The sequence below is a fragment of the Drosophila miranda genome, assembly GCF_003369915.1.
Source record: "Drosophila miranda strain MSH22 chromosome Y unlocalized genomic scaffold, D.miranda_PacBio2.1 Contig_Y1_pilon, whole genome shotgun sequence".
Classification (NCBI taxonomy): domain Eukaryota; kingdom Metazoa; phylum Arthropoda; class Insecta; order Diptera; family Drosophilidae; genus Drosophila; species Drosophila miranda.
In genome coordinates, this window is record NW_022881603.1 from 351,908 (window position 1) to 377,621 (window position 25,714).

Consider the following 25,714-nt stretch of genomic DNA (forward strand, 5'->3'; position numbering starts at 1 on the left):
GTGGGGGGTAATTGCGAGGCTGCTCATCACGATGATGACCATTTTGATTGTGATTGTGATTATTTACCTGTCAGCGGTCGTGTTAAGGGTTTACAGGGCTGCCAGGGGCAACGCTGATTTAAGTGCTACATGTATTTCTGCACATAATCAGCTTACGACCGAGCAATGTTTAATATGAATGCAAATTCGAGCTGGAGGCGATACTACTGTCCAGGCCGGCAATGCTTTTCGGAACACTTGGCAGGACTCTAGGACTCTTGGACCCACTCTGATGGTTGCCAAGCTGGCCCCAAGCTAAATGGGCGTACAGTTTTCTGGCTTTTAATGAGAATTTTGTTGCGTTTCTTGGGGCCACTATTGTCCCTCAAGAAAAAATTATGTAAATAAAGCTGGGCGCGCAATTTGCGATGGCTTCTGCAGCTGGTCTCTCGCTTCTGTTTGAGTTTTAATAAGAAACGGCAGCAGCGTAATGGAAAGCGGTTGTTTGTCTTCTAATGAAAGAATAAATCTGTTAGCAGCGCATTGGGCACGCGTTGCGTATACGTAATATGAGAAAATAATTGCTTCTATGGCTGGCTGGCAAATTGCTTTCGAAGCGGACCAAAGCACACTAGGCCACACGCCACACGCCACGCTCCACACTCCACACACCACACACATATCCTCGTCCAACAATGATGAATCTGCAAAAAAAGTTTTTTAAATAGCAAAGCCAGAAAATGATTTCGTTTACAATGGCTTCCCCACATTCATTCTTTAGTTCCTACGTTTCCCTGATCTGATGAAAAGCCAAGGGTGCTGGAGTGGGTGTTTTTATGGCCGTGTTTATTGGCCTCTTTTCTGGTTTGACCAAAGCATTCGTTCCATGCCAACAGGACGTTCCTGCCTCGATTCGATTGCTGTCATTGGCCTGCCACCTCGCTACTCATTTCCCATAAATCATGATTATCAGCTGTTTCAGCTTTTGCTTGCGGTCCTTAAAGTTTATTTTATTTCTTTGCTCTTTTATTGAGGAGCAGCGAGTGGAAGAGCATTAAAATGAATGCTCGGTATATGGCCACCCCTGGGCATTCGCAACCTTAGTGGTGGTAAAGTGTGTTGTGTGGAGGGTAAAGGGATAATTCTATCGAAATAAGTTGAGTTTCCTCTGAAAAGAGAGGGCAGTGGCCTGTGATATGATGAGCTGAATGTCCATAGTGACCTTGGTATCCGTTCTATCCTCCTCTCGACTGCTCTTTCTGCAACTCTTGGACGCAGATTGGAATCAGTAGAGGTCACTGGTGCGTTGTCAATTTCCCCATAAAGAGCCAGCAGTCAGTGGAGTTCAAAGGAAATGCAGTGTCTGAATGGAATTTCAGTCTATCAAATATGATAAGCCGTTGCTAGGCATTTAGCTGGCAGCCAGCAAACTGTTCTGGTATTCAAGCGTTTATCAAAGTTTCCACCTGTTGGGAGGTAGATGTATCTCATGGCTCGGTCGTGTGCCCTCGCCACATTTGTCAGATGGCTGTCGGCAGCTGTTCCAGGAAAAAGCATTTATGAAGAGAATACCTGGCAGAATTTTGATGCATTAAACAGTCCTTTCACTCAGGGCATGGCTACTCGGAGGCCATTTAAATTTCATTGTGTGTTTCCTCTTCTTTCTGCGGCCGCACCCTCCCACCATCAGCCTTGGGGCGCACATGCACAGCTGAAATGGCAACAACATACGCCACAAGAGCAGCCACAGGAGCGGAGACAGGAGCTGCGACGGGGACAGAGTCAAGCAGCCTGTGGCTGGAATGTGAGGCATTGTCAGAGGGCCAAGGGGACACAGCCATTGGGACATGATTTTAATTTTGTGTCGGAAATTATGTTTCACTTTCAGCGTCCTCAACCTTTTTTTCCCCCCCAGGAGGGCTCCTCAACTGAAGTACGCCCCCATTCTGGGCATCCATGCAGACCCAGCCGAAAGCCAAAACTTTACCCCCAACGTTTGGCCTTTGACTTGTTTTCGACTTTCCTGTGTACTTTCGGCTCCCTCCTTGGGGACAAATTTAATGGACATTTGCTGCCAAAAGTTGTCGTTTTACAATCACATGGATCCATGGTGGTCCGGGAATGAAATCTGACCCAATGCTGTGAGAGCAATAAAGACAGCTAGAAAATCTCTGGAATTTCAGAAACAGACAAGCGTTCTTTTTCCCCCTAAAAGTTTATAATATTGGAATACCATTTGGATGATATTTCAATTACCTTTTCCATCTAATCATCTTTCTAACCATCATTTACGTAGTTTTTATTATTTTCCTCAACTATATTATTAACGAGGGGAACGTTGTGAGTTGCTGCGGACACAGCAACTCTACGGTTATACCCGATACTAAGTCAGTATGGCTCTCCTCCGGCAGACGCCGCTAATATTAAACGACACGACAAAGAGTGATTTGTTCCTATTGGCTATAAAAATTATCTGATCTGATCTAGATTCAGCAATCTGATAGATATGGTCATTATCTATGATTCTGCGTTCTTAGTTTTCTCGAATGTGCAATATTGTGGATGCAACAGATTTTCGTCCTTTGTGGGGGCGGAAGGGGGTGGGGCGAAATTTTGAGATACACGTTTTATAGTAAGATCTAACAGGAGTGCGGATATCAAATTTGGTTACTCTAGCCTTAATAGTCTCTGAGATTTTTGAATATCCCCAGATTTTCGTTCTTTGCGGGGGCGGAAGGGGGTGTGGCGAAATTTTGAAACAAACTCGTCTCGGTCCGATATATTAGGAGTGTGGATACCAAATTTGGTTGCTCTAGCTTTTGTAGTCTCAGAGATCTAGGCGCTAATGTTTTACTCTAAGCAAAGCCGTCTATGCTACGTGTGTGTTAGAGAGAGACAGGGCGAGAAAAAATGAAATTGTTTTCTTGATGCTGGCTATAATAATAATACGATCTTATTCAAATTCTGCAGTCTTAAAGATATGGTCATTCTCTACAATTCTACGTTTTTGGTTTTCTCATATCTTTAAAATTGTGGATGCCACAGATTTTCGTCCTTTGTGGGGGCGGAAGTAGGCGGGGCGAAGTTTTGAAATATACTTGTAGCAGTCACATATCACAGAAGTCTGGATCCAAAACGTCGTTGCTCTAGCTCTTATAGTCTTTGAGCACTAGGCGCTGAAGGGGACGGACAGACGGACAGACGGACAGACGGACGGACGGACAGACAGACAGGGCTCAACCGACTCGGCTATTGATGCTGATCAAGAATATATATACTTTATGGGGTCGGAAACGATTCCTTCTGGACGTTACACACATCCACTTTTACCACAAATCTAATATACCCCAATACTCATTTTGAGTATCGGGTATAATAAACATTAAATATGGTATATTAAATTTGTCGGAAATAAAAATTTAAATATTGTATTGTTCGCGCCAGCCGCTTAAGAATAACCGTAACTTTAACATTATTATTGTATGAGCAGAGAGAGCCGCCTATGTTGTAAAACGTTGACGATCTGCAGAGCTCCTGCGCTCTCCCGCTAAAGGGGCTCTCTGCCGCCGCCACTTCGGCAACTACTTTGATCTGCTGCCGCCACTTCGGCAATCACTTTGATCTAACGCCGTCGTCTATAGTTTAGTTCAATGCTAACCCCTCTGCGCTTTGGTTGCATATCGATCTCGCATAAAGTTTATCTGGCAATAGCAAGCAATCGGCTTCCGCTAAGCCACCAAGATTAAATACGAATTATAAAGTTTAACCCAAAATCTCTTTTCATTTTTGAAACACATAGGTGCCAAAAAAGCTTGGCATCTCAAACATTGGTGACCCCGACGTGATATAAAACTATTTCTTAATCGCGTTCCGTTAAAACACTTATTAATTATACAATATTGTGTTGTTGGGTAGTTTAACTACCAACAAATACATTTGGGTGCACGTTGAAAAACAGTTTAAAGTGCAAATTCAGTGAGAGTGCGGCTGGAATATTTATAGACAAATTCCGGTACTTTAAGCGTCGAATCTCTCATTCTCTGCGCAGCTGCAGCCGCGGTTCTTGACTTTTCGTGTCTTGCATTCTCGCTCTCGCGTCTATACATCGTCGCTTAAGCGGTATTTCATTTTCCGTTGTTGTGTCGAATTGCACAACGGTTAACATGGACAACGATCCGAATACAGGCGCGGGCGGAAATATTGTGGTGGCTGATTCCAGACTAAGTCTGTATAAGCGTAAAAGTCAGTCATTATATGATCGATTGCACAGGCTTGGCGAATCCTTCGCGGGGAATAAAATCGATAAGCTGACCGCCGCGGAAGTCGAGGTGCGCCTTGATATGTTGGCAGAAATTCGAGAGGAATTTAATAAGGCCCATAATGAATTGGAGGCTCTCGATCAAAACGAGATTGGGAGTGAGCTGCGCGAAATCTTCGATACTCTTTTCATATCGTTGAAAGCTGAGTTGCTGGCTGCTGTTGAAGTAAGCCAGTCACACGCCGCTGCCCATTCTACGACTCTGCCAAGCCGTTCCGGACATAGTACCATCATCATGGCTCACAAGCAGCGACTTCCTGAGCTGAAGGTGCCTAAGTTTTCTGGTGGATACGTCGAGTTCTCGGATTTTATGGCAATGTTCAAATCTGTGATTGAAGCGGATGCGGATCTCAGTGACATCGAGAAATTCCAGCACCTTCGCTCTTGCCTCGCTGATGCGGCTTTGGATTCGGTTCGATCGTTAGAGCTCTCCAGTGCCAATTATCGTGCGGCTCTGGATATACTTAATAAACGCTTTAATAACAAAAGACTTATTTTCCAGGCACACATCAAGAAGATTCTTGGGCTAAAGAGGGTAGACTCGCCTTCTGCTAAAAGGCTTCGGGAGTTTTCGGATGCAGTCAATTTACACATGCGAGCGTTGCAGACATTGGGAACTGCTGAGGAGATTTCAGGATTCATGGTCATCAACATGCTGCTGCAGAAGTTGGATTCGAAGACGCAAACCAAATGGGAGGAGCACACATCGTCGGATGCTATACCTACCGCAGAGGAATTCTTCGAATTCTTGCAGCAACGCTGCCAGAAAATGGAGCGGTTGGAATATGCTACAGCGACACACGCTAGTAGCGATCAGGTGGGAAAAAACCATTCCTATACGCAGGTTAAGAAAACGTTTGTAGCTTCCAACTCTTCCGCCGACCCGTGTGTATGCGTCTTTTGCCACTCAGCGGGCCATGGAATATACTCGTGCAAGATATTCGGAAATCTCTCACCGTTGCTGCGCCACAAAGAAGTGAAGAAGCTTTCCCTATGCTTCAATTGCCTAAAGCCGGGGCACCGGACCCGCGCATGCAATAGTGGAAAATGTCGAGTATGCGGCGGTAGGCATCATAGTTTGTTGCACTTCGATAGTATACAGCCCACAACACAAGGCTGCCCAGGTATTACTCCTCCCGATCTGGCCGTTCAACCGGACACTCTTTCCGTTGCTCAAAATTCTGCTAGCAGCTCGTCTCTACCTTCGTCTACCTCTCTTGCTGCCCAAGGTCTTCACTCTGATGTCGTGCTTCTGGCTACAGCCGCGGTTCTCGTAAAGAATCGGTCTGGCGTTTTAGTTCCTTGTCGTGCCATCTTAGATTCAGGATCGCAGCTGCATCTCGTCACATCCAGGTTCGCCCAGCAGCTTCAGCTTAGGAGAACCCAATCGTCTGCACTTGTGTCTGGGCTGGGCGATACCAGCGTTTCTACTGAGGGATCCACCATAAGCATTTGTATGCATTCTCGCACCTCTGCTTACACAACTACACTTACTGCTCTCATCGCCCCACGATTACCGATTCTCAACCAAGTATGACAGTAAATGTATCCGATTGGCGTATTCCATCTAACATTCGCCTGGCTGATCCTGCATTTTTCAATCCTCAACGGGTTGATCTTCTCATTGGTGCGAGCGTTTTTTATGATCTCCTCTGCGTAGGGCAAATCAAACTCACCGATGGACTGCCTCTTCTGCAGAAGACCCGGCTTGGGTGGATCGTATCTGGCGGTGGACAGAAGGTATCAAGCTCGGCGCTTTTGGCTACGCACAAATGTCCAGATTCGATAGCTGAGATGGAAGCCTCATCACTGTGTCCTAAAGGAGGACAGTACGACGACAAAACTCCGTGTCGTTTTCGATGGATCCGCAGCTACATCAACTGAATATTCTCTAAATGATGTGATGATGACAGGCCCTGTTATTCAGCCTGCATTGCACCAAGATGCACCAAACATCAGCTTTACTGTCCCGTGGTAATTTTAGACTTAGGAAATGGTGCTCCAGTCACCAGGAAGTACTTGAGGGAACCCCTGAAGATGACATAGAGAAGTTCCTAAAGTTTAATGATGGAAGCGACATTGCCAAAACTCTCGGCTTAGCGTGGGACCCTGCTTCGGATCAGCTGCTTTTTGCCTTGTCCGCACTGGACACAAACTCAAAGCCATCAAAGCGGTCGGTTTTATCTACGATTTCGCGGTTCTACGACCCTCTTGGATTGATAAATCCAGTCATTGTCAGGTGAAAAATCTTCCTTCAGCAGCTTTGGAGAGAAAATTTGGATTGGGATGAAAGCCTACCCTCAGCGTTGCATTCAACTTGGATGGACTTGAGAAATAGTTTGGCAAGCATTTCTCGGATATCATTTCCTCGCTTGGTTCTTCGTTCTAGTGTGGCTACAGAAGTTCACGGATTCTGTGATGCCAGCTTAGAACCATATGGCGCTTGCGTGTATGTCGTGTCCAGGGAAGCCCAGTCTTTGAGCCACGTTTTGTGCTCAAAGTCGCGAGTGGCGCCGCTAAAGACTATATCGATTCCTAAGCTGGAATTAAGTGGAGCCCATTTGCTTGCGAAAATCATGCAGAATGTAAAGGACATGGGAATCTTTACAGGTCGGTTCTATTGCTGGTCGGATTCGTCAACAGCATTATCTTGGATTAGGGACGAGCCAGCTAAATTTGAAGTTTTCGTGGCAAATCGAGTGGCATCAATTCAGGAGTTGACGGCAGCCATGGAATGGCGCTATGTTCCCACATTTTTAAATCCTGCTGATATTCTTTCGAGAGGCTCCCTTCCCAACCATCTTATCCAGTCAGAGCTATGGTTTCACGGCCCATCCTTTTTGCTAGGCTCCAAGGATAAGTGGCCTGTATCTCCATCTTACAAAATAGCAACTTTGGAGCTTCGCAAGAGAGGATTGCTAATCACGTCTCCACATGCCGATCTCACGTCCGGATGCAAATTTGCGAATTCATTCTTTCGCATGCAGCGCACATTCGCCTACATGCATAAATTTATACATCGTCTTAGGCATCCAGGACTCACCGTTTCTGATATTCGGCAAGGAACGCATCTTCTAATTCGACACATTCAGCTGGCAAATTTGTGGATGGACATAAAGGAGATTCGGCGCAATGGTCAAGTCATGAAATCCAGTTCTATTAGTTCGCTCAACCCGTTCATCGATCATTCTGGACTACTTAGAGTTGGAGGTCGTCTTGGCAACTCATCGCTAGGATTTGACGCTCAGCACCCGCTCATTCTGCCAAAGGGACATTCCATTACCTTTGCGCTGATAAGATATTATCATGAAAGAAACCTCCATGCCGGACCTCGCGCCTTGCTATCCAAAATTCGGCTGGAATATTGGCCCATTGGAGGTGTTAAGGCAGTGTCAAGGGTCGTCAGCAGATGTGTGAGATGCTTCAGGACTAGGCCGCGCATGGTCGAACACATCATGGGAGACCTACCTAAGGAAGGTTTGGAAGGATCTCGAGCTTTTGAAGTCACTGGAGTAGATTACTGTGGACCTTTTTTCTACCGATCAGAAATCCGCACGAGGCCTCCGATCAAGTGCTACATTAGCGTATTCATCTGTTTCACTTCTAAGGCTATACACATGGAGCTCGTAAAGGATTTGACCACCGCATCGCTTCTAGGCGCACTAAAGCGTTTTACTTCCACTCGAGGAAGGCCAAGTCAAATTTGGTCGGACAATGCGACAAACTTCGTTGGGGCTAAGAACGAGCTTCTGGAGCTAAAGAAGCTTTGTCTGAGCGAACCGCATATGAAGGAGGTCCACGAATCCTGCTTGGCTGACTCGATCGACTGGCGTTTCATCCCACCTCGCTCTCCGCATTTTGGCGGGTTGTGGGAAGCGGTCGTGAAGACCGCAAAATATCACCTGTACCGCTCAGTTGGACCATCTGTGCTTAGCTTCGACGAGCTGCGCACTCTGATCTGTCAGATCACTGCAATTGTTAACTCTCGCCCTTTGCTCTCGCTTTCAGAAAATCCTGATGATTTAGACGTTTTGACTCCTGCTCATCTGCTTTTAGGCGGCCCCCATGAGCAAATCCTCGAGCCTGACCTAACGAAGCTGAACTACAATCGTCTGGATGGCTGGCAGCGGGTCACCCAACTACAGCAAATATTTTGGAGCCGTTGGCGCGAAGAGTATCTCACTCTTTTGCAAGAGCGCGCGAAGTGGCGTACCCTCGCGCAAAACATCTGCAAGAACGACCTCGTTCTGGTGAAGGACGAAAATCTTCCTCCAATGCGTTGTCCACTGGCTAGAGTGGTCGATGTCGTTTTGGGCAAGGACGGAGTGTGTCGCGTCGCTGACCTGAAGACATCCTCAGGAAACATCAGGAGGGCCGTCACTCGGCTATGTTTGCTGCCCCTTAAGGAATCTGTTGAGAGACTAGCTCCCAACGGGGGAGTATGTTCGGGCCAGCCGCTGAAGAATAACCGTAACTTTAACATTATTATCGTATGAGCAGAGAGAGCCGCCTATGTTGTAAAACGTTGACGTTCTGCAGAGCTGCTGCACTCTCCCGCTAAAGGGGCTCTCTGCCGCCGCCACTTCGGCAACTACTTTGATCTGCTGCCGCCACTTCGGCAATCACTTTGATCTAACGCCGTCGTCTATAGTTTAGTTCTATGCTAACCCCTCTGCGAATTGGTTGCATATCGATCTCGCATAAAGTTTATCTGGCAATAGCAAGCAATCGGCTTCCGCTAAGCCACCAAGATTAAATACGAATTATCTTTTCATTTTTGAAACACATAGGTGCCAAAAAAGCTTGGCATCTCAAACAAATATATTATATATAATATTTAACTGTTAAATGTATTTAATTTAACTTTGAAATATATTTAATTAAAATATGAAATGCACTTCTTTTATTTTATTTTAATTTCTCTGACATTTCTCTGGACGTTAATAAATAAAGCTTGAAGAAACCCACTGTACCGATCAGCACAATTTAGAATTTGCACAATCTTCGATTAATTTGCATTCTTTTCTTGCAGCCACTCTCCGACCTGCTTATTTTTCCGGAGAAAACTGTCGGGCTCTGTCTGCAGCTACTACCTTCCAGTACAGTCGCTTCTGGAACATTTTAATTCGCTTAAAAGTGCCATAAGGTCTAGGCGCACACTCACACACAGGCCTTACGTGCTGAGACGAGACACAAAAGTTGGAATTAGTTTTCTGAATTGGCCCAGACCGCTGCACTTGTGGCTGGGGTTTCCAGAGATTAGTCCAAAACTTTGAGGCTAGCCGTAACCATTTTCTACATTTGCACGAACGAGTCGAGTTCCATCCAAGAGGCAAACACACCTGAGAGTCGAACGTGGCAGGGCAGCTGAAGTGAGGCCGAGGCGGAGGCTGGGAGAATGCTGTGCGGATGCATTTCATTTGGAAGGGGCCCCGACAAAGACAATACGGAGGGTTTAAGGAGTGCCTTGGCCCGTTTACGCAACAGAACGGGCCCCTCAGTTCCACAACAATCCACACCGCCAACCTCTCCCCTGCCTACCTCCAACTCCAGATACACCAATCCCTACCAGCATCCAGCCGCCAATTCCTTGTCATCGCCCACATCTGCTGCTGTCTTGCCGCATTCTAACGCGGTCTTATCATTAAAGCCAACGGAAGCGGCATCGGCATCGGCAGCGTCAGCGTCAACGGCCACTGGACGGGGAAGGGGACGAGAAAGGGCTGCTGCTGGTGCTGAAACCGCTGGAAGCGCAGGAACTAGAACAGGGGCAGCTCGCATCACAGGAGCCAGGACAGGAGCTGCTGATGCAGATGGGAACCGCATCAATGGCCTCGTCCAGAACGTGAGTACCATAAAATCATCTTACAGCAGTACCACAAGAGCCCGCTTCCCCGCATACTATATGGCTATATGTATAGTGTATTCGTAGCATATATGTACCTGTATATTCTTGGACGTTGACATGCAATGACTGCATCTTTCAAGAGGCGATGCAGTTACTGCACAGTCAAGTGGCCCGTGTGAAACCAGCAGAAGGCTGTTACGCGCGGATCCCAAGCAAAACGCAGCCCTCCTCCCGCCCAACCGACCGAGGGGCGCTGCCGCATGACGAACGGTGCGTGGTCGAACCGAACGCGAACATGCAAGAAAGATAGCTATTAGACTAACATTCGAGGAAAATTAGCACTAAACTTACTAAGAAACTAAGCATGCAATCAAAATACAAATACCACTACAATTACTAATTACTAGAAAGGTGTGTAAGGATTAGTAATTTAATAAGAGGAGGAGAATTAGTGGTGGATATAATATGGTAGAGGGAATTATAATCCGAGCATAAGACCCTAAACGGTTCATGCAAGGAATAATTCGATCTACAAAGTGGAAGGAACAACGGTATAAAATTTCTAGTCAGTCTAATAGGAATCGTGAAGTTTATGCGGCTCAACAGATCAGGGCTGTCTATGTCACCCCTAATCAAGTTGTGCATAAATATCACACCAAGCATTTTTCTACGGTTAACTAAGGATGGGAGGTTTACTAATAGTAGTCTACTAGAGTAAGAAGGGAGTCTGACACCCGCATCCCAGTTAAGGCCCCGCAGAGCAAAGAGTAAAAAGTTTTCTGTGCTGATTCTATACGGTCCTGGTGTACTTTGTACTGAGGGCACCATACACAGGAGCCGTATTCTAAGATCGGACGAACAAGCGAGGTATAGAGAGTCTTTGTTATATAGGGGTCGTCAAATTCCTTTGACCACCTCTTTATAAACCCAAGCTCGCCCATGGCCTTATTTACCATGGTAGAAATGTGTTCGGAAAACTTTAACTTGGGGTCCAACATAACACCCAGATCATCCACCAGGGTAATTCTCTCAAGAGAACCACCAAATAGGGTATAGGGAGCCAACAAAGGGCTAGAACAATGAAATGTCATAACTTTGCATTTCGAGGCATTAAGGTGTAACAAGTTTGCACAACACCATGACTGAAAGTTATTGAGATCGGATTGCAAGCGAGAATGAAATGAGATGTCCTTGTACTGGACACAGAGTTCAACATCATCCGCATACATAAGTACTCGAGAGTATGTAAATACTGAAGGCAAGTCATTAATAAAGAGTGTGAAGAGTAAGGGGCCTAGATGGCTGCCCTGTGGTACTCCCGAAGAAACCTTTACTGGTAAAGAGAGGGAGTTTTTGAAGAGGACTCTTTGAGACCTGGAACAAAGATAGCTAGAAATCCACCTCAGGAGGTTGGGCGGAAACCCTAAAAGGTCAAGTTTTTGCGCTAAAAGGGAATGGTTTACAGAGTCGAATGCTTTACTAAAGTCGGTGTAAATAACATCCGTCTGTAAGTTACCTTGAAAGCCTTTAATAATGAAAGAGGTAAACTCTAACAAGTTCGTGGTGGTAGATCGCCGCCTTATAAATCCATGCTGAGTTGGAGATATAAGTGACTTGCAGAGATGTTGCAAGTGCGGAGTTAAAACCTTCTCAAACATTTTAGGAATAGCGGATAACTTTGCTATACCTCTATAATTTTTTGCATCAGACTTGCTACCTTTTTTATGGAGAGGGAGGAAGCAAGAAGAATCAATGGACAGGGTGAATAGTTTAAGCAAAGGTCCACACAGAGCCTCGGCGCAGTACCTGAGTACACAACCTGGAACCCCGTCTGGACCCGGTGAAAACACCGGCTTAACTAGTCGAAGATCATGAAGTAGGGAACATTCATTTAACAAGGGACTGAAAATGCCGTTCGACCTCGGTAAACCGTATGGGTACGGATGACCAGAGTAGCTTTCCTCAGAATAGGTGGTTTGGAAAAATTGGGCAAAAAGATCGGCAATTGCCTGATCATTATTTGCCAACGTATTACAAAATGATGGCGAGGATGGGTGTGCGGACGTTCTACGCTTACTGTTTACGAAGCAGTAAAACTGTTTAGGGTCCTGAGAAAAACGTATCCTGCATCGAGATAGGTAGTTCTTATAGCATTGAGCATTAAGAACTGAAAAGTTTGTCCGAGCTATTACATAGCGAGAGTGAGAAGTAGGAGAACCCACTTCTTGAAATTTTTTATGAACTCTTGATTTTAAGTTTTTTAGACTGGATAACTCTTTGGTAAACCAAGGGGGTTTTCTAGTCGGACAAGAAAGCGGGACACAAGAATCGAAAAATGTGCCAAGAGCATTGTAAACGAGGGGGAACGTTGTGAGTTGCTACGGACACCGCAACTCTACAGTTATACCCGATACTAAGTCAGTATGGCTCTCCTCCGGCAGACGCCGCTAATATTAAACGACACGACAAAGAGTGCGTGCGAGAGAGACAGAAAATCAGTCTGAGCGTGACGTCGGGCGCTGCGTAGCCAGTGCAAATTGATTTGTTCCTTTTGGCTATAAAAATTATCTGATCTGGTCCAGATTCAGCAATCTGATAGATATGGTCGTTATCTATGATTATGCGTTTTTAGTTTTCTCGAATCTACAATATTGTGCATGCAACAGATTTTCGTCCTTTGTGTAGGCGGAAGGGGGTGGGACGAAATTTTGAGAAAAACGTTTTATAGTGAGATCTAACAGGAGTGCGGATACTAAATTTGGTTACTCTAGCGTTAATAGTCTTTGAGATTTGTGAATATCCCCAGATTTTCGTCCTTTGCGGGGGCGGAAGGGGGTGTGGCGAAATTTTGAAACAAACTCGTCTCGGTACGATATATTAGGAGTCTGGATACCAATTTTGGTTGCTCTAGCTTTTATAGTCTCTGAGATCTAGGCGCTAATGTTTTACTCTAAGCAAAGCCACCTATGCTACGTGTGTGTTAGAGAGAGACAGGGCGAGAAAAAATGAAATTGTTTTCTTGATGCTGGCTATAATAATAATACGATCCAATTCAGATTCTGCAGTCTAAAAGATATGGTCATTCTCTACGAAGAAGTTCAATCGAAATTAAAGCAGAGCTCCGGAATGAGGATGATCTTGACCCTGGCCTTGCTCTGGGCCGACGTCTTGCCCCGCTGCTGGACATAGAAGTTCAGTTGCTCCGTAAGCTCGCGCACCTCGATCATGAACTGGTCCATGCGAACAATTCCTTCGATGTCATCGCCATGCTTGGACGTGGTGAACTCGCCATAGCTCGTGTTCTGGTGGTTGCTTTCCATCAGGCTGCTCGGAGTCAGGTCTCTGCTCACCTTGTGCACGAGCATTCGCTTGCTCGCGAAGTTGGCATACCACTGAGTCACAATTTTACCCTCATAGTCCTCTGGACGCGGCGCTCGCTGTTCCTTGCGCTGCTTCACACTGACAGTCTTCGGGGTGGGCAGACGCTGGAACTGACGGACCAGCGGCCAGTCCACCACATTATGATGCTCTGCGCCCACGGCTAGAGGCACGATCAGGTAGGAGTTGTCCTTGCCTCGACGATCCAGTACAAAGCAGGGATGCCAGATCTTCAACAGATCGCGGAACAGCATTCCATGGAACTGATGCAGTTGCTCCAGCTGCTCCGCACTTGCAATAACCAGCTCTCGCGGGTGCTCCCTAACCTACACATGCAATGGGCCCTGGTTGCAGAACAGCGGCATTTTCGAGAGAGGCGGCAGCTGCTTCCTCAGCAGCAACGCAAAGTTCCTACCCGACAGCATGTCGTCGTGGATGTTCTCTGTGTAGTCGTTGCGCTTGAACTGCGGCTCCAAAATGATCTCATAGGCATAACAGACTTCACCCACCCGTGGCCGGCAATCGTAGAACTCCGTCGGACAAGAGGTCTTGAAGGTAGTTTGTGTCTCCGGCTTGAGTTTCTGCTTGTTTACCGTATCGATAACTAAAAGCACCCAAGGAGGAGAATGATTAAACAGAATTAGTGGGTATTTGATTGAATAAGACTCACCATCGTCGCTGTATTTCTTCCAGTGGTCAAAGTCAAAGTCGGCTATCGCCGTCACCCGGTCCTTAAGCGTGACGGGTAGGAAACGCTCGTTGAGCTCCCCCGTGGAGTACAGTTTAATGCAGGTCTTAAAGGCTGCCGATATTTTTGCCGCCTTAAAGTTATGGGATCGCTCTGGAATGATTCGAACATGATTACTGACTGTCGACGCTGGGTAGTCCATTTTGGGCTTACATAAATTTTATCCCGCACGGACGAGCTGAGTGGAAGTTCGATAGAGACGACTTCTTTGGTTGCGGCCTGTGTGCCAAAGAGTTCCCGCTTCTGGTCCCAACTGATTAGTGTGATCCAGGGCTCCACAAAGCCGAATGCATCCGAGGGCAGGCTCTGGCAGTAGCGGTGGAGCAGCATCAGGGCACTGCTAGGCAGCAGCACGGCACCTTTTTCGTTTATAAATTGTGGGATCAATTCGTGGAAGTGATCGGCGATCTCTTGCATCAGGGGTTCGGCCCGATCCAGGACGCGATCCTTTAAATACTCTCCGATGTCGGTATGCGCTTGGCGATATTGATTGATTTGTTGGTTGGTTTTTATGCGGTCAAGCTCTGAGGAAAAAAGCACAAACTGGGCCTCCTTGGATCGAGCCCGCCCCTTCGTCTGCACGTACATGTTAAATGTCTTTAAAGGATCCAGTATCAACACGTAATTGCAGGCCTTTACATCGATGCCTTCCTCTAGAACGCTCGAACAGACCATCAGGTTGGCTTCGCCATCCCTAAATTGATGAATGGCCTTTGTTGGGGATTGCTACAGGGGAGAATAATATACTTTTAATATAATGTACTGTGCTGAGGCCCGAGGCGAAACGTACCGACTTTTGCCACTTGCGCTCCAGGACGCTCTCACAATCCGCTGAGATATCTTTATTTCGGATTCCCCACTATGCACGTTGTCTGCCATGATCCTATTTGCTCCGGGTGCCAGCTGAAAGTGATGAAATAAAATAAAATTCAGTGACTGCAGGCACAAGCTCGCCAACTAAGATGATTGCTGACGTGGCTATAATGACACAGCAGGTTTTTCTGGATGTGGGCCAGCTACTAGCTTAGGGGATTTACATTTTTTTTCCAATCACCGTTCTCTGTGTGCGGAAAACACCGCGATGGACGCGCAGGTTGACCGGCAAATGTCTCGCCTCACCTTTGTTTTAATTGAACTTTGTTCCACCGATATATTGTATTGAACAAGTATTTTATCAGATAAGATAATAAATTCCAAGAGCTGAATAAATAAATTGCCAAAAAATTGCCGTCCGACCCTCAGAAATATACCGAAATGTACCGTCTCATTTAAAAAATATACCGTAAATATACTGACGAATTCAAGTTCAAGTTTACATATTCCTCGTTTATGATATTCCGTGGAATATTACTAGCTATATAGAACATTAAGCCATGCCCACATAATTTTATCCGATTAGTGAATCTATTTGCGAATTGACTAGTTTATTTTAAACACTTGCTTTTATTGGATCTTGTCTAAAAGAAGGTATTAGTGAAATAGGTCAACCAAAAAACGGTTTTAGCGAAATAAGTCAAAACAAAAAAACAAGGCTAGTCGTTCATATTGCTCAATTTAGAGATTCCGTTGAATAATTCAGGCTAACTAAAACCCTTAGTTCGGCTCACATAATTTTAGGCCGTTGATAAATACATTTTCTACAAAATTGGTTAGTTTTTAGTCCTTGTTTTTATTGTATTTTGACTTAAACAAGGTTTAAACAAAATAGTTCAACAAAAAAACAGTCGCAGTGTTGCTGGTATTTAAAGACATGATGCGTGTATAGCCCTTTGTATACCCTGTTTTCCAAAAATGTTTTTAAAACGTAATTGATGAAGAAATTTTCTCAAATTGATATGTGTTAGACATATTCATGCATGATTATTCTTGGTCTCTGTAGAAAGAAATCGTTGAAATAGGTTTAAATATTCCAGAAGGGTATTTCATTGTTGCTATCGATAAACGGGAAAACTGCCAACTGCTGAAAAGCTGCACCTCGAATGAAATGCTGCTAGACTGCCAACCTGCTTTAAGTAGAGCGCGAAGTATGAAAGTGAATGAAACAAAACACCAATGTTTAAAAAAAATGTATTTAAATAATGTATTAAAATAATTTAAATATTTGTATTTAAAATAAACTTTAAATTTAAGCCCAGCTATGGTTAACAAACGAATCAAACGCAGCTGTACAAGTACACTTTCAAGTTCAAGTGCGGCTTGGAAGTGCAGTAATTCTTATCAGCAAACAGCTTTGCATTAGCTTCCGGATTTGAACAGTTAATTCATTCAAAATGCATTTCGTTTGCGATCTCAGTTTAATTTTGATTGCAATGTGCATGGTTCGGAGAATACGACTCACAATGGAAAACTATTTCGTTTAACTGCTGATTCTTTTGGCTGTACCTTGGTCCTTTGAGGCCACCCCCAAGCTTAAGCCAACCAAGGCTGACATTATAGACTTGAAGAACAAAACTGAAGTAGTACCGTCAAGTAGCATGCCCATTGCCAATGTCACAGCCGTGCACGAGAAGTTGGCAGAAGTCCACATTGATCAGCACAAAACCATTCGCATTAGCAAAGGAGATCTGGATGATCTATTGGACGTTTATATGGGTAAAATAGCAGAGAGTGCAGCCACCATCAAGGACAGAGAAAATGAAATAAACAAGCTTCAAACCAAGGAACACACTAACGACGATCTACTGAAGAGATTTGACAATCTCACAGAATATACAGCCAAACTAAAGGAAAAGGCGGATCAAATCAAGGAACTCGAGCAGAAGGTCAAGGTCTACGAGACCAGATTGAAGAGGAAACAGCACGTGTTGACTGATTTAAGAAAACAGAACACCTCCAGTGCGGCATTGATCGATCATCTGAGAGCCAGTCGTATATTTATACCCGATACTCAAAATGAGTGTTGGGGTATATTAGATTTGTGGTCAAAGTGGATGTGTGTAACGTCCAGAAGGAATCGTTTCCGACCCCATAAAGTATATATATTCTTGATCAGCATCAATAGCCGAGTCGATTGAGCCATGTCTGTCTGTCCGTCTGTCCGTCTGTCCGTCCGTCCGTCTGTCCGTCCCTATTAGCGCCTAGTGCTCAAAGACTATAAGATCTAGAGCAACGATGTTTTGGATCCAGACTTCTGTGATATGTCACTGCTACAAGTATATTTCAAAACTTCGCCCCGCCTACTTCCGCCACTTCTGTGGCTTCCACAATTTTAAAGATACGAGAAAACCAAAAAACGCAGAATCGTAGAGAATGACCATATCTTTTAGACTGCAGAATTTGAATAAGATCGTATTATTATTATAGCCAGCATCAAGAAAACAATTCCATTTTTTCTCGCCCTGTCTCTCTCTAACACACACGTAGCATAGCCGGCTTTGCTTAGAGTAAAACATTAGCGCCTAGATCTCAGAGACTATAAAAGCTAGAGCAACCAAATTTGGTATCCACACTCCTTATATATCGGACCGAGACGAGTTTGTTCAAAATTTCGCCACACCCCCTTCCGCCCCCGCAAAGGATGAAAATCTGGGGATATTCACAAATCTCAGAGACTATTAAGGCTAGAGTAACCAAATTTGGTATCCGCACTCCTGTTAGATCTCACTATAAAACGTATATCTCAGAATTTCGCCCCACCCCCTTCCGCCCCCACAAAGGACGAAAATCTGTTGCATCCACAATATTGCACATTCGAGAAAACTAAAAACGCAGAATCATAGATAATGACCATATCTATCAGATTGCTGAATCTGGATCAGATCGGATCATTTTTGTAGCCAAAAGCAAGAAATCAATTTTCAGTGGCTACGCAGCGCCCGACGTCACGCTCAGACTGATTTTCTGTCTCTCTCGCACGCACTCTGTGTCGTGTGGTTTAATATTATCGGCGTCTGCCGCAGGAGAGCCATTCTGACTTAGTATCGGGTATAATGTAGAGTTGCGGTGTCCGCAGCAACTCACAACGTGCCACCTCGTTTAAAGGTAAATTCAGGGAGAAGAAGGACGACCTGTTGGCAGACTGGGAGGCAGCCACCACCTCTTGTATGCCCTACGGTATGTCGTCTGGGATTCATTTGATCCATTTGCCAGGGTTCCTGCCCTTTCTGGTGTCCTGTGAGGGTCTCACGGCCGCCGGTCCTGGATGGAGGGCTATTCAGCGTCGAGTTGGTGGATCTGTGAACTTCTATCGCAACTGGGATCAGTACAGGAAAGGGTTTGGCAAGCTCAACGGGGAGTTCTTTATTGGCCTCAAAAAACTGCACCGCCTGACCAGCTCCCAGCCTCATGAGCTCTACATAAGCTTCAGGAGATTCAATGGAGAGTCAAGCTATGCTCACTACGATGACTTTGTTATTGGCAGCGAGGAGGAAGGCTACGAAATTCCAGCGACGCGTTACGCACCCATGACAAGATGAAATTCTCAACCTTCGATAGGGATAACGATGAATTTACGCATATGAATTGCGCCGAGTATCACCACGGAGCCTGGTGGTACGACTTCTGTTCGCGAAGGTAATTCATCCGTCCACTGAGTATCACACAAACACATACGAATTATTCAGTTAATATCCTCTTCCCATAGCAATTTGAATGGCAAGTACTTCAAGGCCAAGGTGGACAATGTCCAGGTCATTTTCTGGGAGCAATGGTATAGCTTCAGATCTCTGAGATCCGTGCAGATGCTAGTCTGTCCAAAGAGCCAAATGGAGCTGAACGATTTACCGAGGACCAAGCGTACAGTACCCCTAAAAATTCATTAAAATTAATCCCTCCATCAGCTCAACACACACGAATGCCCATTATTTTTAATAATTTACGCGTATTATGTTTGTTTCTAGAGGCTTTAAGAGCATTGTTAAACCAGATAAATCTCATTACGAAGCCGAGCGCCAAACGCCGAACCCCATTCGTCTTTGTTATTTAGTCTTCCGACGCCCGCCCCCCCGCCGGGATTCGACAGTTGATTAGCTTTCGATTTTTCGCCCTCTCCTCTCCCGGGTACAATAATTACTTCGTTACAGTTCACTGCAGTTCGCTGCTCTAGACATTTGTTTATTCGCGCACAAGTGATTAGTGCAATTAATTCTCATTTTCATTTGTGCTCGCTTTTCGTTCGCTGTTGCAACAATTTAATGAAATCTAATTGAGCTCTGACTCTGGTTTTGAAGTGCTTCTATGGGCCTGGTCTGGTCTGCCCCCACCATTTGTCACTTGCACTTTTATTGCCGAGGGACCGCTGTGGGAGTGGAGAAACTCAATTGGAGTAAATAAAGGCTTGACAAATTAGCCAAAGTCGAGGCATAAAATATAAATGAATATCGATGCGACGGAGGATTTATGGTCTGAGAAGAACAATTTTTATTTAAATTGAGTTTATTCCAGTTTCATACAGAATCTTACAGATCTTTGGAACATTTAAACATTTGTTGTTTCCTGCAATGTTACTTTACTCTAATTTGTAGTTTCTAAGGCACTTAATATATGTATCTGCAGAGGCCTGAACAGAAGCCACCGCTGTTGCATGGACACTCGGATCAAATGAATGTAGAGTGCACTCTGCACTTTATTGTAAATATAATTATACCCGATACTCAAAATGAGTATTGGGGTATATTAGATTTGTGGTAAAAGTGGATGTGTGTAACGTCCAGAAGGAATCGTTTCCGACCCCATAAAGTATATATATTCTTGATCAGCATCAATAGCCGAGTCGATTGAGCCATGTCTGTCTGTCCGTCTGTCCGTCTGTCCGTCCCTATTAGCGCCTAGTGCTCAAAGACTATAAGAGCTAGAGCAACGATGTTTTGGATCCAGACTTCTGTGATATGTCACTGCTACAAAAATATATCAAAACTTCGCCCCGCCCACTTCCGCCCCTACAAAGGACGAAAATCTGTGTGAAATTTTAGAATAGTTTTTCTAAATAAAGATACCGAAACAACTTGGGTGACTGCAATTTTGTATTTTAATACGACGAAAAAAAGGAGTGCGTGCGTTCGTTTTCATGGATTTTTCTCGACTTTTTTTCATATATTCAAACAATTTCTTCTGTGCCTACCTTACCTACGGTGGCAAAGCGGGGCGAATTCGCCAAGAGCGAGAGAGCGAGCTTTTATTGCGCTCCCGCTTTGCCCTAGCCTAACTTACACTAGACTTCATGAAATACTATCCTAATAACAATTATTATTATCCAAATGGCGCTACACCGGCCCGTTGAAGGCCTGGAAGGCTTCAAACTATTGGCAGAAGCGCCAATTTGTGGATTGGCCTCCTGAACGTGGCTCCGCTGCTCGTCCTTAGGTCGACCACTCTGACCCTTCCGTCCTGCCCGGCGGTTGTTCCGACCACCCTTCCGAGGAGCCACTGTTGAGGGGGCAGGTTGTCCTCGGCGACGATTACGAGGTCGCCTTCCTTTATGTTTGGCTCCTCCTGGTGCCACTTGCATCTTATTTGCAATCCCAGCACATACTCCCGGGACCATCGCTGCCAGAACATTTGCCTGGCTGACGAGACAAGCCGCCATCGCTTTAAGCAGCTCAGACCCTCCTGGTCCGGGGTCCTGGGTGCTGGGGGTGCGATGAGCGGCCCGCCTGTCAGCAGGTGCCCGGGAGTCAGCGCGTCTCCGTCGCTTGGGTCTGGGCTTAGGGGTCCTAGCGGGCGCGAGTTGAGTACCGCTTCGATCCCGACCAGCACGGTCTCCAGCTCCTCTGCGGTGAGGAGAGCGCTTCCGACTGCCCGTTGGAGTAGGCCCTTGGCAGACTTCACACCGGCCTCCCAAAGTCCGCCCATGTGCGGTGCTCGAGGCGGTATGAAGGCAAACTCGCACCCGCTTCTTGACGCAAATTCGCGTCCGCTTCCGCCTCTATCTTCCTCCGCAGTTCGCTGAAGTGGCGACTTGCTCCGACGAAATTTGTCGCGTTGTCGCAGTTCACGCGTTGCGGACATCCTCGACGACCGACGAACCTTTGGAATGCCAACAAAAAGGAATTAGTCGTCAAATCGGAATTTCTAAATGAACCGCCTTGGACGCAAAACAGACAAATAACGCTATGTAGGACTTATAAGGGGGCCTTCCACGAATTTTCAGAGTCGTATAGACTGGGCCACAAAAATCAACGCCACATACTTGTGAGGACCCATACTGGGACCCTCACATAGTAACAAGAATAATAATAATAATATTAATAACTGGATTACTCACAACCATATGCTATAGTAGTAAATAAGCTAGTTATGTTTTGCATAGCCGAAATCCCGCCAAATGGCCAGCTCACACGGAACAACCGCAAAGAAGACGGCGAGGAGAGGGAGCCATGCTCAGCCGGCAGCAGAGCGGAGCTCTTTCGGAAAAGTCCCGTTGGCCCGAAAACGAGCGCGAGGCGTGGCGAGAACGTCGAGCGACCGTAGCGAGAGAGGGAGTCGATTCTGGGAAGTGAGCGAAGACGGAACGTCGCGGACATCGAAGTGAAGAGAAAAAAAAAGTGTTGAACGGCCGCGCGCCAGAGAGGAGAGAAAAGCATGGAGGAGCTGCGGGAACGCAGGCGCCGGATCCGCGGGTGAGCTGGCCGCTGGCCAAGGTAGTAGTAGGAGTAGGAGGGAGTGCGAGGGGAACCAATCCAATAAAACTTCGATCATAGAATTAAGAACGCGTTGGCTTCCATTTATTTTCTCTGGTCGGACCACCGACTGCGGTCATCTCTCCACCCCCTCCCCCCCCGTTTTCCTGACTGTTCTCGGTCACTACGCTCCCGCTCTGACTCTGGCAACAGGGTTTTACCCTGCTGGAGTGAGAAGTGGTACGCGTTTCGACAGAGGCGCCCCCCCTCATCCTTTTCCTTCACCTCCCCGGACCCGCGGCCCACTTCGACCTTGGCAACAGGGGTTTTACCCTGCTGAAGTCGGGGAGTGCAGCGTCTCGGGTGAGTTTCGCACCGCCCGGCCTAACGCCGCTTTCCCCCCCCCTCCCTAATTTCTCCCGAAGGCCCCGTCGTTGACGGCGGCTCGGCGATCCCTGCGCCAACGACCCGCCTCCCCCCCCCCCAGTCTCAACGTCTCAGCAACTTACAAATAAACTGTAGGTGACCCTGGGCAGACTGAGACTGACCCCAGCCTAGGATCACTACTTTACAGATGGCGCCCGAGCAGGGACCGTTGAGACAATTCAAACGATAATTTTCTGGGGGGATTTCACCCTTCGTGGCCTAAAGATCCACAAGTAGATCGCGTAGGTAGCGCCGCATCAAACCGAGGAGAAATTTATAGGGTATCAATAAGAAAATACGATACGAAGGTACAGGCCAGCAGCGAGCAAAGCGTGGCTGAAAAGCTGTACAATCCCCGTTAGCCGTCGGCAAATGAAGAGGAGAGAACGGGAAAGAGGAAATGAGAGAGGAAAACGACAGAATGAAAGTACAGCCCGCAGCCAAGCAAAGCATAGTGATGCCCTTCCCATGTCCAGCAGAAAGAGAAAAAAAAAAATCCAAGCGAAACACCAGCGACGAAGCAGCACGCAAAGCAGAACGAAAATTCTGTGGTCCCCGTTATCCTCAGGCAAAACCATGCGGGATCATAGCGCCCGGTACAGTGGGGAAAGAGCCAAGGGCAGCCAGACCTCTGTTACATCTCAGTGGGGAGAGAGGGGGTGAAGACCGGAGAACAGTTCTGGGCGTCGGCGGCGGGCATGAGCCGAACGACCCACGAGTATAATACATGAAATTATCCCTTTCTCATACTACCCGCACCCCCCGATCTTCGACTATTTACCTAACCATTCGCCCGCGGCTCTCTCGCGTGGTGTTCTCGGCCGACTCCGAGACGTCGACGTCGGCAGAGGCTCGGCCGTTCAGCCAGACCCAATATAAGCCGGGTTGTATACAACGCAAGAGACAGTCATCCTCAGCATTCGGTCAAACATACAACGTGTGAAACAGAGTGATCCCCTGCCTTCGATCAGTACACAACGCGCAAAATACAGTGGTCCTTATCCCGCAGCATACAGTGGTCCCTATCCCGCAGCATACAACGTGCGAAAGACAGCGATCCCCGCGTCTTCTGTCCACCTCGCGCTCCCCCCGAAACTGAACACGAACCAACGGATTCTAACCGGAACAATCCTGCAGAAACCAACGACTGAAGTACCCCTGAACAAGCGCGTGTTAATTGCCAGCCCCCGTGTCCAGGCCCACGACCAAGACGGCCCACCGGTAATTCACTACCGAATAGCCTCGCACGCGTCCTCGCCGTTTAAGGATTCAGAGCCCCGTCTTTCGCCGCGTCCTTAGCTACGTTTTTCGACTCCTCGGGCGACGCTCCAGACATTTGATCGTAGACCACGTGCAGCAACAGTGACCCGGACCAACTCAACATGGGAGTCAAGTGGATTTCGGTCAGGCGCAAGAACGAGTTGGAGATGATTACCGCGGAGCTTGGGTTAGACAGCGCTGGAACTGTCGAAGAGTTGAGACGTCGACTCGCGACCTTCGCAAACTCGGCCGATTTACCAAGTACGGCGCGTTCTCGGTTGGAGGAATTGGAGGCCCAGTACGGAGTCGCCGTGACTCCAGAGGTTAAACCACTTTCTCCCCGCCCTTCTACACTCGCGCCTCTTAACCTACAACCCCATCCCCCGGCTGCGTATGATGTCGTACCCGCCAGTAGCCGTAGTATCGTGGCGTCGGGATCCGCTGCGCCGGCAGAGAGCCTACTCCATGGCATCGACGTCGGTGCCGCGCAGAGAAACCTGCACGGTAGCAAGGACCCACCAACGAAGGGGTCCACCTGGAACGAAGAGCATTTTGACGCTGCGATCACCGAGAAAATGGTCCGCTGGGGAATCGTGTTTGATGGGTCCGGCGATCCGTTAAGTTTCCTGGAGCACGTGCAAGAGAGGGCAGCCACTTATAAGATAGATCTACGCCACTTATCACAAGGAATCCTCGTGTTGTTGACCGGTCGGGCCGAGAGTTGGTTTCGAACGAGCCGCCTTAGTGGAGAACCATGGGAGACCTTTCGCAAAGAGTTTTCAGAGTTTTTTTGTCTCCCCGGTACTTTCAACGGCTAGAAGACGAGATCCGAACCCATTTTCAACGACCAAAAGAAGCGTTTGAAACGTACCTCGTGGACATTCGACTAATGATGCAGCGCGCGGGATACACCGAGGCTCAGGAATTGGAAAGGATATACGATAACATGCTCCCGGAATACCAGTTGTTTACGAGACGAAAAGATTTTGATTCTCTCTCCGAATTAACGCAACTGGTTGTGAACTTCGAGGTGACGCGTAACAAGGGACCGTCGGAGCTCACGGGCTACGCGAACCAAGCACGAGACACCCATCCGCGGGAAACTTTAGGGCCAACGGCTGGTCAACGAGGACCAAGGAATCACGCGGCCGCGAGGACACAGGATCTCCGGCACGATAGAACCCAGGTGAGGGATTGGTCGACGGACTCGCAGCAGCCGGATGTCAGGAATGGAACCATCCTCCAAGACGCCGACCCCATAATCGACGTGCAGCATGCTTGTAGGAACTGCGGCGGGTCCGGACACTTTTCCAGGGAGTGTAAACAGCCCCAAGTCTTGTACTGCTGGGACTGCGGCCGTCGCGGGCTACGCACCATCGAATGCTGTCGCAGGAATTCGTCGGGAAACGGACAGGCGCTTCACTCGGCAGGGGACCGGGCGAAGACCGCCAATCCCACCCCGAGGCAGTAAAGGGAACCCTGCGGCTGGAGAGAGGACGAATTCGCGCGCAAGTAACCATGGAAGGAGAGGACCTACTCGCTACTCTGGACACAGGCGCCACACGGAGCTTCGTTAGCGAACGCAAAGCCCTGGAGCTGGACAACGGACAGAGTATAGCGATGGTGCGAACGACGATCAGATTGGCGGATGGGTCCCTCCGGGAATTGACTCAGGCGCTGATGGCAGACATACGACTAGGAGATCAACAAGTAAAGATGCCGGTGCTAGTAATGAAAGACGTGCTGGATGACGTCCTCCTCGGGATGGATTTCCTATGCGGAATAGACGCGACCCTGCAGTGTGGAGGAGTCCCCTTGCGCCTGCAATTTAAACACAGCCATGATACCAGGACTCAAGACATAGGATCCCCAGCCCGCCTGGATCAACCTACGAATCTCAGCCGAGACCGGGTCGCCCAGCATCAAGAACCGACGAGGAACGACGTGCCGAACGAGGAGCGCGTGGCCGATCCCCTGGGATCCATGATGGTGAGGTGGGGAAAATTTGCGAGGGACGACGTACCAAACGAGACGTGCGTGGCCGTTTCTTCAAGGAATTCTAGGAATTCGGGCGAGGTCTCGACCCCGGCAGGATACCAACCCGGATGGACATCGGCGCTCCCCGGCCTCGACCACAGAGCCATGCTGAAAAACCCCTTCCGGGTACACGAGGTACAGCAGCGATCCAAGAAACGAGTGCG

At 47.3% G+C, this 25,714-nt stretch overlaps 2 pseudogenes; one reads left to right on the forward strand and one right to left on the reverse strand.

The window, feature by feature from the left end:
• LOC117189724 overlaps positions 1 to 25,714 on the reverse strand; it is a 112,486-nt pseudogene that overhangs the window by 54,692 nt on the left and 32,080 nt on the right.
• LOC117189729 lies at positions 16,709 to 19,046 on the forward strand (annotated as a pseudogene).